The 16,031-nt window shown below is 34.6% G+C and overlaps 1 protein-coding gene across 1 annotated transcript in view; it reads right to left on the bottom strand.

Annotated features, from left to right (window-relative positions):
* The window catches only part of LOC127878809 (uncharacterized), a 122,621-nt gene that overhangs the window by 45,908 nt on the left and 60,682 nt on the right, over positions 1-16,031 (bottom strand). The window lies entirely within an intron of this gene.

Here is a 16,031-nt window from a genome sequence, read left to right as displayed (position 1 = left end):
GATACTAAGGCGGATTGCGGGTTCTGAATACCTTATACAGCCAATCAATCTGTCTTTTCCCAATAATTGTTAACAAGATAAACATTCATGCCCTGATTGAGTTTGTCCAAATCAAAAACAAGATGACAAAATAAATGATGAAATCGCAATTAATGACTTTACGAATTGATTCGTTCCATCTTCATATAATACTGTCTGGTATTTAAAGCCTACTTGAATTTCTTACAATAGTCTATAGTACATTAATTGTTAATAGGGCAAGTACAACGTTTTCCATTGTTCATTCTCACAATTTTCAAATGCTTTGATTTTGCTATTTTTTATATTTTAATGTCTAATAATATATAATAAGTGTCAAGAAAGTCAGATATAAAACAATTATATGCATTGAAGACAGTATGCAAACATCAAGGAAAATAAGTTACAAAACTTGGCTGTTACTATTTCATTTGCTTTATTAAAACTATGATCAGTTATTAACAACTATTGGATTTTTTTTCTTAATAATTATTAGCAATAATTAATTGGAAAATGTCTTCTACATTCATATTTAAGAGACATAAAAGAGTGTTTTAATGCAACATTTTCACACATTTCTGTTCTTCAACAGACAAATATAGTGCAAGCAATTAGCATCCATAAATAATTAATAAAAACTCGTGCATTTTTCGACACCTTAATTTCTCATTGTTAATTTCATTGAATGTGACATAAAAAAATCAAATGTGACACTTATGTCATTATGACACTAATTTGCATTTAAAATTCACAGTTTGCATACATACATAAATATTGCATACTATTACATCTGTCACCAATTGATGCACAGCAAGTGCAGATATCATTCCCGAGTGATTTAAAATTGTTTAAGCACTTGTACTGCATTTGATGTGGGAATTAAAGACTTTCCATAATCGTAAATTAATGTGTTTTTTTTGCTGTATAACTTTTTACTGAGAGTTATCAAAAGGTAACAAGAGCTGCCCAAACACAGCACGCTCAACTATTCCTAGGCTTAATGATTTACATTTTCTGCCAGTCACCTGACATAACTAGGACTGCACTTGCACCTGAAATACCACTGCGTGATGCTACTTTTTAAAGAATTCACTTTTAAAAGGGGAGTTTTATATGCAACAATGCAAGCTTCCTAAATATTAAGTACATGTATCCCATATTATAGTAAAGATATGCCTTAAATCATATTTCAGAAATAAAGTTCACAAATGTTAAATCATAAAAGCAGGAGTTATGGTTTAATGTATTAAGGCTGCCATTTCATCTCATTGAGATCTCATAGTAATAGACAGCGACATTCATGCCGTCGCCTCCTGTCAATGACTGAGTGCACATAGAATTACATTACTAAGAGAGTGCCACATCCTCCCGATGCTTATCCATATGATAAAGTGACATTACTCAATCTATCAGCGGCCAACTCTCTCAATGATGAGACAACCAGACGTATAATATACTTTCATTCATATGAGTATAAAGTCAAAGTAATCGTGTTTCAACAAACAGACGTTTAATGAAATTCAATTTACATTGTATTCAGATGTAAATAATATTTGTGTACATAGTATATGACTTAACATTTATATGTCTGAATGTATATTAAAACTAGAAATGGCGCTGCAGAGACCGACGCGTATCCCCACGCCGCATGTTTGACTCAGGGACCCCCAGGGTTTGAAATGGGGCCATGCATAGTTGAGATTGACCGTATTGTCATAAGAGATGTTCAGTATAAATTTGAAGTAATTAGGTGTAGAAATGAAGAAGTAAATGTAAAATAACCTAAAAAATGAGTGAAAATCTATACCCTAATTTCTCCTCCTCATCCTGCTCTTCTAACAAATCTAATAATGAAATAACTTCAATTATGTACATGTCATCCTAAATGGAATGACTTATGAGATGGCTGAACATGCTCTCTTATGGAACGCCATTACTGACTTCATATGACTGTTTTCGTTGTTTGCAGTACATTAATCAATATTTTCAGTGGAATATACATTATGCTTTGTGCAATTTTCTTTACGTTCGGTACAGTCGTCATTGAATGCAGTAGTTAAAGCATTACGCGAAGTAGTCACAACATTATGTTCTGTCCAAACTTCTTGACGTTCTGTACATTCAACATTATGTGTAGTAGTTTTATCATTATGCGCTGTGCAAACGTCTTTACGTTCGGTACATTGGTCATTACGTGCAGCAGTTACATCATTATGTGCAGTAGTAACAACATTACGTGCTGTGCAAACTTCTTTCCGTTCGGTACATTCGTCATGACTCATTATGTGTAGAAGTTTTAACATTATGCGCTGTGCAAACGTCTTTACGTTCGGTACATTCGTCATTACGTGCAGCAGTTACATCATTAAGTGCAGTAGTAACAACATTACGTGCTGTGCAAACTTCTTTCCGTTCGGTACATTCGTGACGAATGTACCGAACGTAAAGACGTTTGCACAGCGCATAATGATAAAACTACTACACATAATGACGAATGTACCGAACGGAAAGAAGTTTGCACAGCACGTTATGTTGTTACTACTGCACATAATGATGTAACTGCTGCACATAATGACGAATGTACCGAACGTAAAGACGTTTGCACAGCGCATAATGATAAAACTACTGCACATAATGTTGAATGAACCGAACGTAAAGAAGTTTGCACAGCGCGAAATGTTGTTACTACTGCACATAATGATGTAACTGCTGCGAATAATGATAAAACTACTACACATAATGAGTCATGACGAATGTACAGAACGGAAAGAAGTTTGCACAGCACGTAATGTTGTTACTACTGCACATAATGATGTAACTGCTGCACGTAATGACGAATGTACCGAACGTAAAGACGTTTGCACAGCGCATAATGAAATAACTACGACACATAATGACGAATGTACCGAACGGAAAGAAGTTTGCACAGCACGTTATGTTGTTACTACTGCATATAATGATATAACTGCTGCACGTAATGACGAATGTACCGAACGTAAAGGCGTTTGCACAGCGAATAATGATAAAACTACTACACATAATGAGTCATGACGAATGTACCGAACGGAAAGAAGTTTGCACAGCACGTAATGTTGTTACTACTGCACATAATGGTGTAACTGCTGCACGTAATGACCAATGTACCGAACGTAAAGACGTTTGCACAGCGCATAATGATAAAACTACTACACATAATGTTGAATGTACAGAACGTCAAAAAGTTTGGACAGAACATAATGTTGTTACTACGTCGCGTAATGCTTTAACTACTGCATACAATGACGACTGTACCGAACGTAAAGAAAATTGCACAAAGCATAATGAATATTCCACTGAAAATAATGATTAATGTACTGCAAACAACGACAACAGTCATATGCAGTCAGTAATGGCGTTCCATACTCTCTTATAGCCAATCTTCTTGCTTCTGTTTTGGAAAAGTTATGTTTTGAGGTTAAATGGTTGACTAAATAGTAGCGTCTCAGAAATTTTCTATCGCAATCTTGTACACAACAATGAATATGTTGAATTTCATGTCTGTCTTTGATGTGCCTGTTCAAAGTCCATCTTGCTTTAAATTGTTTCTCACATTTTTCCCACTTGAACATTTTGACAGATTTTCAGTAATGAGTCTAAAATTGTAATTGAAAAAAGTGAAAGTTTCAGCCCTGTTATAGATTCTTGAGGCTCTATTCCATGAGTTTCTCATGCTTTTTATGCTTGACTGCATTCTATCTCTTCTGTCTTATACAAGTGTCCCTTTGCGCCAATATTTTATAATCCCTTGTATAAACATTAGACGGATGAGCTAAACCATTTCACAGATGAGTTAACACAAACAATTGAATACTAAAAACATCTCTGCCTCACTACTGTGTAACTCTATGCACCGCTTTGATTTTTTTTTTAATTATACCATTTCGCAGGTTATTTACCTACCTCCCTTTAAAGCTTATTACTTCCCTTGGATTTGTTTTTTTGACATTTGACCTTGAAGGATGACCTTGACCTTAACCTTTAGCCACTCAAAATGTGCAGCTCCATGAGATACACATGCATGCCAAATATCAAGTTGCTATCTTCAATATTGCAAAAGTTATGGCCAATGCACCATACCAGGGGCATAAAAATAAGTGAAAATCTCTGACCTGGCCCCACCCAAACCCCCATAACTTTTGACCCAGGGGTCAGATCAAAATTCCAAATAGTGCATGGTTGCACATATGCTTATAGCTACCATGTATGTAAGTTTCAAGGTTCTAGTGCTTATAGTGTAGGAGGAGATAGTGGCAAGGATGGACAGACAGACGGACGAACAGACGGACGGACAGACGGATGGCGGAGATAACCACAATATCCCCACGCTTTTCAAAAAGCGTGGGGATAATTATTCTGTATGTATGTTAAATCACTGAAAAGTAGAATTAAAGAGTATATATATGCAAACTATGAACTCACTCATCGTAGAACAAAACAGAGTGTAATTCTGGTAAATTTAAAGTTATAGTTATGGACCTTAGCCATTGAGATCAAATAATTGCCATAAAGAAATGTATGTTTAAAGATTCAATTGAATACCTTAAGAAAAAACTGGTATGGGGTTGCAACCAAAGCCTATTTTTGACCCAGAAGCTGACACATAGTTGAAAACTATAGCTCAGCTAATAAATTAATAGTTGGGCAAACAAATATGTTTTGATTCTGCATTCTTTAATATCATATCCCAGTCATTGTGATATTTCTTTGATGCCTTCTTGAATGAAATTGCACAATTTTGCACAAGTTACATGGCAGAAAAGTAATTATCCCCACGCTTTTTGAAAAGCGTGGGGATATTGTGGTTATCTCCGCCGTCTGTTCGGTTGTCCGTCTGTCCGTCCATCCGTCCTGGCCACTATCTCCTCCTACACTATTAGCACTAGAACCTTGAAACGAGGTTCAGTATCAATTTGAAGTAAATCGGTGTAGAAATGAAGAAGTTAATGTAAAATAACCTAAAAAAATGAGTGAAAATCTCTGACCCCACCCCACCCCAACCCCCATAACTTTTGACCCAGAGGTCAGATCAAAATTACAAATAGTGCAGGGTCGCACATATGCTCATAGCTAACATGTGTGTAAGTTTCAAGGTTCTAGTGCTTATAGTGTAGGAGGAGATAGTGGCCAGGACGGACGGACAGACGACGGATTTAACCACAATATCCCCACACTTTTCAAAACGCGTGGGGATAATTACTACTACTGAATACCACAGCATATTGATACATAGACCAATAATGAATAGCTTAGACTTAAGAAGCAGTATATGAATAAACTTAGAAATCTGTAAATTGCTTTAAAATGTTGTACTGTTCGCAACTTTAAAACTATTGATAGCCATAGCAAATACTTACCTCTGTGGGTTCATGCCTACCCGCACTATGTTCTAAGCTTTTACTCTAAGTACTACACTATGTTTTGACATGAAACATAGCTTGGTGTGCAGAAAGTTTATCATGATCAAGAAAGTACCTGAAAACTCCAGCAGCTTATTGGATGCAATCTCCATTAGTGATGTAACCTTGCTACTTTGGTGTGACCAACTCCAGTGCATGACACAGCAACACCTGAAGACAGTCACAAACACACCAGAGTGCAAAAAAAACAAACCATCTACCATTTATTGTGCAAAATAATAACAAGAAAGTTGATGTTGTTTGCAAAATCCTCTATTATGTGTTTTTGGTCGGAAAATAAATGCATTTGCATAAAGTGTAAGTCTGGATCAGCTTTAGCAGGTGCCAGATATTGATGCCCAGGATCAGTCTGTGCAGTCCACAGATAGTGATATACTGGATAAGATAAACCTGTGAAGTCCAAAGGTAGAGATGTTCTGGATCAGCCTTTGCATTCCACCAATAGTGATGTTCTGGATCAGCCTGTGCAGGTTCCCTTTAGTTTAATCCTGGATTAGCCTGTGCTGTTCACAGATAGTGAGGTCCTGGATAAGTCTGTGCAGTCCACAGATAGTGATCTTCTGGATCAGCCTGTGCAGTCCACATATAGTGATCTTCTGGATCAGCCTGTGAAGTCCACAGATAGTGATCTTCTGGATCAGCCTGTGAAGTCTCCAGATATTGATGTCCTGGATCAGCCATGCAGTCCTCAGACAGTAATGTCCTCGATCAGTCTATGCAGTCCTCAGATAGTAATGTCTTGGTTCAGACTCTTCAATGTCCAGTTAGACTTGTCCTGGATCAGCCATGCAGTCCTCAGACAGTAATGTCCTGGTTCAGCTTCTTCAATTCCCAGTTAGACTTGTCCTGAATCAGCCATGCATTCCTCAAATAGTAATGTCCTGGTTGTGCTTCTTCAATTCCCAGTTAGACTTGTTCTGGATCAGCCATGCAGGCCTCAGACAGTAATGTCCTGGTTCAGCTTTTTCAATTCCCAGTTAGACTTGTCCTGGATCAGCCATGCAGTCTTCAGACAGTAATGTCCTGGTTCAGCTTCTTCAATTCCCAGTTAGACTTTTTCTGAATTAGCCATGCAGTCCTCAGACAGTAATGCCCTGGTTCAGCCTCTTCAATGCCCAGTTAGACTTGTCCTGGATCAGACTGTGCAGTCCTTAGATAGTGATGTCCTGGTTCAGCTTCTTCAATTCCCACCAGACTTGTCCTGGATCAGCCATGCAGTCCTCAGATAGTAATGTCCTGGTTCAGCTTCTTCAATTCCCACTAAGACTTGTCCTGGATCAGCAATGCAGTCCTCAGATAGTGATGTCTTGGTTCAGCTTCTTCAATTCCCACTTAGACTTGTCCTGGATATGCCATGCAGTCCTCAGATAGTGATGTCCTGGTTCAGCTTCTTCAATTCCCACTTAGACTTGTCCTGGATCAGCCATGCAGTCCTCAGATAGTAATGTCCTGGTTCAGCTTCTTCAATTCCCAGTTAGACTTGTCCAGGTGGATCAGACTGTGCAGTCCCCTGAAGTGATGTCCTGGATTAGCCATTGCAGTCCTTTACAGTAATATCCTGAATCAGCCTGTGCAGTACTCAGATAGTGATGCCCTGCATCAGCCTGTGCTGTCCATAGATAGTAATCATCCTGATCAGCCTGTGCAGTTCCCAAACAGAGATTTTCTTGATATGTCTATGGTATACCCAGATACTTATACCCTGTATCAGCCCATGAAGTCCCCAGATATTGATTTGCATGATCAGTCTGTGCTGTTCCCAGATAGTGATGTATTGCTCAGCCTGTGCAGTCCACATATAGAGATTCCATGGATCAGTCTGTGCAGTCTCAATATAGCTTTTACCTAGTTTTCTCAGATAGACCTGTTTGACGGTTTGTATTGTTAAAAAAAACATTCAATGAGGACAACATAAAAAAACTATTTTTAATTTCTTATATATGGCATTCTAATGATGTGATAAAACTTAATATGTAGCTATTTATTTCAAAGAGGATGAACATTCCCACGTACAATTTACTTGACATATATATAGAATCAAACATTTATCAGCTTGTAATGGGAAACTTTGCAAAACATCTTACATAAATCATGTCATGGTCCATAAGTGCTTTAAATTGGATATATATAATAGTGTCGCCTTTTCATTACAGTTGTTTGCAACCATAGAAACTTTAGTAAAAATTTTCGCGTAATTCAAAACTTCATTATTCTCTTTTATTATTCAAGTGATATATACTGGTAATACTGAAGGAGACGTATAACAAAGGAAGGTCTCAGGTCTAAAGATCTTCATAGGTACATATTATGTTTTACAATTTTTTTCTTTACATTTTTTTGTAACCATCAAAGTAATTTAAAAAATGGTTTCTTAGTTATTCAACGCTTCATCATTCTTTCTTTTTTACTCTTCTTGTCTCAGAATACACAACTAAATGTATAGACTAAGAATTAGAAGATTTGTGTCTGTGCAAGAAAACAAAAAAGGACACACTTGAATGTCACATTCAATGTCACATAGTCTGTGCTTATCTTACCTGAAAATTCATGGTGGCAATATCAGGACTTTATCTCCCAGAAGCAGAAAGATCTTTTGAAAATTATATGATCTGAAAATATTAATGTTGTATTAACAACAAAATCTAATATATGATATTATATGATCCATGCAGACCTCCTTCACCCGTGTCAAAGAATTGTCAGAATAATTTGTCACCTAAAAACAGCTATTCTCTGTTGAAAACATGTTAAAAACTTTTAGAACTAAATATATTTCTATCAGTGACCACAGGCTATCAAGAGAAATCTGTATTTACCCTCTTTCCCCACCTTTGTGTGAAATGCAATAAAGTTGAGTCAAGTTGGACTGCTATCTGTCTCAAAACAACCTACTTTAGCCACTGAATCGTTTTATCTCAAACAAGAATGCTCATTACTAAATATTATGGGCATCAAATGATAAAAATGTCAGTAAGGGTAACCGGTAAGACAGATTATCTTCAACAACTATTTATTTGCATAAAGCATTCAGCGTTCTATAGATATGTGTGAAGAAAATAACGTGCATTTAACTTTTAAACAAATGAATATAATGGAATCATGAACTTAATGATAATGGTATCGGTTTTGGTGCGATGATAAAAAGACTGATGATTATCTTGGCAATGAAATGATGATGATAATTTTAATATTGTTGATGATGTTGTTGCTGTCGTTGATCATGATGATCATGGCAAGCTAGCATTCTACAATATAATGCATGAATTTAAAAACAATTTACAAACCTTTTAGAGAGCTTAACTGTCATCCATGCAGAAAATATTAACAGAGACGCACTGCATTCCTACAACGAAATTAAACTTATAAAATACAGTGAAAAATTTGTTCATCCATGAAATTTCAAAAGTATAGTTTATAATGAACTGTTTACCACTGAAAGATTGTTTAAGCCATGATCTTAATTACGTGTGTTATGTTTTAAAAGTTCAACAACAAATAAATCAGTTAATTCTCAGATTTCGTTTAATTTCAATCACCCTTACATGCTGTATTAGGTTATACATATTTTATTTTAAAATATTGAGGTCAGTTTTACCAATAGGTAGGCAAAATGTAAACAATCTCCATGATATATTTGCTTCCCAACAATATTAGGCATTTAAAGGCAATAAAGTAACTGGGTATTGGGGGAGAATGTGTAAATGTGAAGTTGAAAAGGCTTGATAACAATATCTACAGCTTTGTAGTTGAGAACCTTTGAATTCAATGAAACTTGATATACTTTGATTGTTTGTTGGACTTCATCATTATAAAGGTCTTGTTAGATATAGCATATAGTCCTCTATTCAAGGAAGAAAATACAGCGTTCATGACTTAGGCTTATTGTACCAGTATCTTGTCTTTGACCTAAAGGTTAGAATGTTATTCTCTAATTCAAATCAACAATTTTTGTATGTATGTTTGGGATATTAAATGCAATAATCAATGGTCAGACAAGAAAATATATATCACATACAAAAAGTATTGAATGCAAATGGAAATTACCATTAATTAGATCCTTATTGAAGTAATTGCAACAGTAACTGTCCTATGTTATTCACTTCCTATACTGTTCAACACCAAAGCAGCAGTATTACTGTTCAACACCAAAGCAGCAGTATTACTGTTCAACACCAAAGCAGTACTATTACTGTTCAACACCAAAGCAGCAGTATTACTGTTCAACACCAAAGCAGCAGTATTACTGTTCAACACCAAAGCAGCAGTATTACTGTTCAACACCAAAGCAGCAGTATTACTGTTCAACACCAAAGCAGCAGTATTACTATGAGGTTGTGTTTCATTGTTCGAAGTTTGAGAAAATTGTGTGACCAGTCGTGACTTTATTTAAAACCAGTGCCCCTTGCTCTCAGCGAAAAGGCTGTACCGACTGCGCTTTATGTAAACATGTAACCCATGGAATGCTACGCTACATTTTCATTAGGTTTGTTAACGTGACATGATTTGAATGTTAAACACAAATACCAAATAATGGAATGAACATGTTGCATCTCATAATGTGAGATTCCTGGCTATTTATTTTTTTCATAAATTTTATTTCAATTTGCATTTAATCAAAAGGTGGGCAGTTACTTCATCCAAGGGAAATTAAAGTCACACATAACAGTTACTAGTCCTACAATATCTATGGTCGGACAGCTATCGATGGTTGAGGCAATCCATTGGGTTTTAATGTTGGATGTTTAAAACATTTTAAAGTTAATCTACAGAATTGTATGTGACTTAACCCTTTATTAATGTGAGTTCATTTGATCAGCTAAGCTTTCAGGATCACTGAAGTTTTTGCCTTAAATGTAACATTTTATTGTTGAAAGTCCATGTGTCTTTGATATATTATAGAAATGAAAAATGAAATGATGAAAATTTAAAGAATATTAATTGCTGCAGTACTTGTTACATGATACATCATAAACTTTACAACACAAACACCATTGAGAGCAATGTATACAAAATAGTGGATGACAATTTGAATTATGTTCACTAATTTTTTACTTTAACAATAAGTCTCACCTAACCCTTATTTTAGCATATATAATAAGCAGCTTGAAATTCATTCATCAGTATGATAATTGTTTTCCCTACTTTCAGTTAATATTCTAAGGGCATAAAAAGAACCACTTATTGGTAATAACATCTTCACAAAGGGTGTTGGCACAGATATAGGGTTGTGACAATTACATGCTCTACTTTGACCTTTAACCTTCTGAATGACCTTGACCTTATAAGGGTGATTATTTCCTTTTTAAGGAGTGACATCATCTTATACAGGTTAACAATTGTGCACATTAGTTATAAATTCATGGAGAAGTTCGCACATGTACAACCCATATTTGTGCATTGTATTTAATGTTTAACCTTGCAATGTGAACGTGATCTTTGAATAACAAGAATGGGTTTTGTATACATCAAATCATTTAAGTTATGGAATGGAAAATTAACATTTACGTTTAATCTGTGAATGTTCAAGCATTGCCTTTGATGGACTAGTGTGGGAGATGGTTCATATGCATAAATAAATGAACTGGTCTAATGGTCAAGGAATCTTCATGATATTATATAGGCATGGATACGTCAAGGATGTGCATATACATGTACTGACTTACAGACCAAAAATGTGATTCTTGAATAGCCCACGTGTTTTTAAAAAACGCATATTTATCTGTTATAAAACATTTCTATAAATATCAATAAACAATTAGCCACAGGTGGTACAATCCATACATTTTCAACTGAACTAACTGTTTGCGCAATGCAGAAAGATTGAAGATTCCAACAGCAAAAAATAACACATACTTAACTTATAAGATATCATGTAATTTCAGGCTGTGCATTTTGTATTTTTCCTTTTATTGCCTTTTTTCATGGCATTGACATTATTGTATGCATGCAATCTCCAACAATGTGATATATATTACACATTAGCATTATAAATGTTCAGTTAAAGAAATGTTCCATGAATAAATCATGAATACATAGAATTTAAAGCTGTCCGTGGTTAGGAATGTAGTTTCAGTATTTGCCACTTGTCATATTAAAAAAATGTTATGTCAACGGTTTTCATCTCTCACGTTGGAATGTTTTATTGTTTGCAGGAAATTGTATTCAGTAGCTGAAAATTTGATATACTGATTCAGTTTGTTCATGTTTATACAATAGAAATAAATACAGACATTATCAGTTGAAAGTAATACATTGTCTGTTATACATTATTTTCTGTATAACATCAAATTACAAAAATTATGAATGAATTACAGAACGAATCTTTTCAAGATTACCCGGTAGACTGTATTTTTCACGCAATTACATAGGACGTTGTAGGCATTCTTATTGTTATTCTTATCGTTTATTACTAAATTAGATATAAACTATAACTAACCATAAAATTGTATTTGATACCGTAGCTGTATAGAAAATATTTTTTTTTTAAGTTATAAATTTAAACGCAAAAACTAAGAGTTTTTAAACTCTATTATACCTTTAAAATAGTTATCAAACGTAAACTCACCACAAAAACGCTGGTTTGTGCCAATTGTCATTTATCACACTAGATTGGTTTGAACATCCAATAAACAACAGTCAGTCCATTTTCAATTATCCCGTCTTTGTCACTGATTCAAGCCACTGACACAAGTGGATAACAGAAGCATACAAAAACCTTCCTCCATAATTGTCATCGAGGTGCTGATTGTTTGTCAAAGTCTACAAGATTTTATAAATTTAAACACAATATTCTCGTCTTGTTTTGTTCTAGACCATAATTTATTATCGAAGTTTGCATATATCGAGTCCCATCTAAAAATTCATATTGTTTGTCATCAGGCTTAAGATAAAAATCTTTTGTTGATGTTTGTTTGTCTGCAAAAAATAACAATAGGATAGGTTGGTTAATGTTTAGACCCTGTGTATATAACTTTTAATTTAACAGACAGTACTTTGGCACTATTGAACAATGTTTACAATAGTTGTGTATTGGAGCATATCAGCATGCTCGAATGTCAATTTCAAAAGCTTCATTACAACAAGTAGAGATTAAACTACGCTTTATTGGCAAACAAGAATGTGTTTTGAGGAAATAGTTTAAAGGATTTACCAGAGGATATCGAGCTCCTGTAGGTTATGGGCAAGTAACAATGACAGCCAACTATTATAAAATGTAACTGCATTATGTCCCTTAATGCAGTACATTATACACGGTGCAGAATCAAAGGGGTTATCAGGGATTTATACACGGGCTGGACAGTATGTAAAATCACTGTTAAGAACTTTAATTTTGCAAATATCTCAAGTTATTGAAATACATTTGCAAAAATCTTTAGTGCATAAAAGACAGTTTTTTTGAGGTTTGTGCCGGTATCTTAAGGTGTAAGAAAAAAACTTTGAACAAGTCTGATATCTGTGACAAAATTTCACATTGGGTGAAGCATAATCCTGCAGTATACATGAATTTTTTTACAAGAACTGACAGACTTATTAAATAAAGTAATTCTTATGTACTTGGCATTGCCATAAGAAGCATAAAAATCTGTCTGTTATGCACAAGTTGAAATTCTTAAGAAAAAATGTTTCAAAAAGTTATTTTGAAAAAAGCAGCACCTACCGGTGTGTAAACATCCATTAACGTTTAATAGTATTTTAATAAAGTCATGTGATTCTGCACCCTGTATACATAAAAAGAAAGTAAGCCAATCCAGTAACATTGAGAGTAAACAAAAAATGCAAAATATTTAAGCAATTTTTGCTTGACTTTATTTGTGTCATACATTCATATGATATAATATAACAATACAATTTATGTAAAATTGGGTTATACATTTTGTATGATATTCCAGTACAATTATTTTAAATAAAAATAAAGAAATGAACACATACATTAAAAAACAACAACTTAACTATAAGTTTGTCACAAATAGTAAACACAATATCTAGGTACCTAAAATCTGCAGGATAATAAAGAAATAAAATATTATATTATAAGGTTAGCATGTTATGTAAAATATAAATAACTTATTATTAATCATTTATATGGCAAATTGACTAGAAAAACTGGTACATGATGATGTTTATAAAACAACGTAAATAGTGATGCAATCAAAAAAGGAACTTACAACTCAAATAAATAAATATAAATGTGTTTGTTTTTCTGGACGCCAACTGTACATGACTGTTATATGGCTCTTAATAAACATACAAATAGTGTGTACCTTAAGTCTGTTACAGGGATGGGTTATATATAAATGTATATGATGCTGTAATAACTAAGCCATAACAACTAGCTTGCAAATAAAAAAGATAAATAAACACCATGAACAGAGGCCTTTTTTGATAGTTCATATTATAGTAAAACATAATTACCGGTACACGTAAAAGACCCCATTTTTTTTCAGCTGTAATAGAGGGTTAGTGGGTGAAGCTATTTTAGTAACAATTTACCTTTTTTCTTCCATTAAAACTTACAGAGTTCTGTTAAATGCCTTAAATCAATTTGATGGCGCAAAGATCTGAAAACAATAATTGATACATAACATACCTTACTTTTTTTTAAATCCTAAACAATACACAATTGTCTTACTGGCAAATAAATAAAGGAACACACAAGATTACTTGGCTGTTATTGTGCCTGCCAGAACTGCAGAAGTTAAAATACATGCTTATAACACAATCTCTTATCAAATATTAATTATCATTATAACAAATACTTACAAACAAGAGGGCCTGAAAGGCCCAAAGTCGCTCACCTGAGATAACAAGAAATTATTGGGACAAATCTGACCAAGTTTCATGAAGATCGGAAAATAAATGTGGCCTCTAGAGTGTTAACAAGGTTTTACTATAGCAATATATGGAACAAGATATCATTGAGACCAATCTTCTGACCAAATTTCATGAAGATTGAACAATAAATGTGGCCTCTAGAGTGTTAACAAGGTTTTACTAAAGCAATATATAGCCATATAAGGAAAAATGCCCCGCCCCCTGGTGGCCATGTTTTTTAAGCAACCAAAAACTATTTTCGAACACATCCAAGATATCATTGGGACAAATCTTCTGACCAAGTTTCATGAACATCGGAAAATAAATGTGGCCTCTAGAGTGTTAACAAGGTTTTACTATAGCCATATAAAGAAAAATGCACCGCCCCCTGGTGGCCATGTTTTTCAACCAACCAGCATAATTTTTGAACTCTTCCAAAATATTATTGGGATGAATCTTCTGACCAAGTTTCATGAAGATAGGACAATAAATAAGGCCTCTAGAGTGCAAACAAGATTTTACTATAGCCATATAAGGAAAAATGCCCTACCCCTTGACAGCCATGTTTTTCAAGCAAACGTAACCATTTTCAAACTCATCCAAGATATCATTGAGACCAATCTTCTGACCAAATTTCATGAAGATTGGACAATAAATGTGGCCTCTAGAGTGTTAACAAGGTTTTACTTAATAATTGCCATAAAAAGCCATATAAGGAAAAATGCCCCGCCCTTGGCAGCCATGTTTTTCAAGCAAATGTAACCATTTTCGAACTCATCCAAGATATCATTGAGACCAATCTTCTGACAAAATTTCATGAACATTGGACACTAAATGTTTTCCACCCATCATGACCATTTTCGAACTTGTCCGAGATATCTATATAATCGATGTTAATAGAACAAATTTTATGATGATTAGGCAAAAAATGTGACTTCTAGAGTGTTCACAAGCTTTTTTTACTAAATAAATATAAGGAAAATGACCCCCCCACCCTGGCGGCCATGTTTTTTTACCGATCCAAACCATTTTCGAACTCAACCGTCATATCCAGAAAACACATGTTCTGACCAAATTTCATGAAGATTGGACCAAAAATTGTGACTTCTAGAGTGTTCACAAGGTTTCTCTATAGCCATATAAGGAATACTGCCCCGCCCCCTGGTGGCCATGTTTTTAAACAGACTGGAACCATTTTTGAACTCAACCAACATATCATTTAGACAAACATTTTGACAAAGTTACAAGAAGATTGGGCATCAAATATGACTTCTACAGTGTTCAAAAGGTTTTTCTTTTTTTTGACCTAGTGACCTAGTTTTTGACCCCGCATGACCCAGTTTTGAACTCAGTCGAGGTATCAATAGGGACAAATGTTCTGACCAAGTTTCATGAAGATCAAACAATAAATGTGGCCTCTAGAGTGTTCACAAGGCAAAATGTTGACTACGCACGACGGACAAAAGGCGATCACAAAAGCTCACCATGAGCTCAGGTGAGCTAAAAAGATAAGGGACTTAGTTAAAGCCAATAATGAAGCAATAAATAAATGATAAATTGCAAAACATAACCAACAGCATAAAAACATCTGTGTCCTGTCTGTTTCATCATGATGACATCATACACAAATCTTTATGAAGAAACTTAATTTGTTAGTATCAACACCTATGATAAGTAAATTGTTTACATTTCCTTAGTTTTTTAGTTTAAAATGATCCTTTCTTCAAGAATGCCCCACATAACTGT

The sequence above is a fragment of the Dreissena polymorpha genome, chromosome 4 (genome assembly GCF_020536995.1).
Source record: "Dreissena polymorpha isolate Duluth1 chromosome 4, UMN_Dpol_1.0, whole genome shotgun sequence".
NCBI classification, from domain to species: Eukaryota; Metazoa; Mollusca; class Bivalvia; order Myida; family Dreissenidae; genus Dreissena; species Dreissena polymorpha.
Note: the sequence above shows the minus strand (reverse complement) of the source record. Positions and strands in the feature narration are given on the sequence as shown.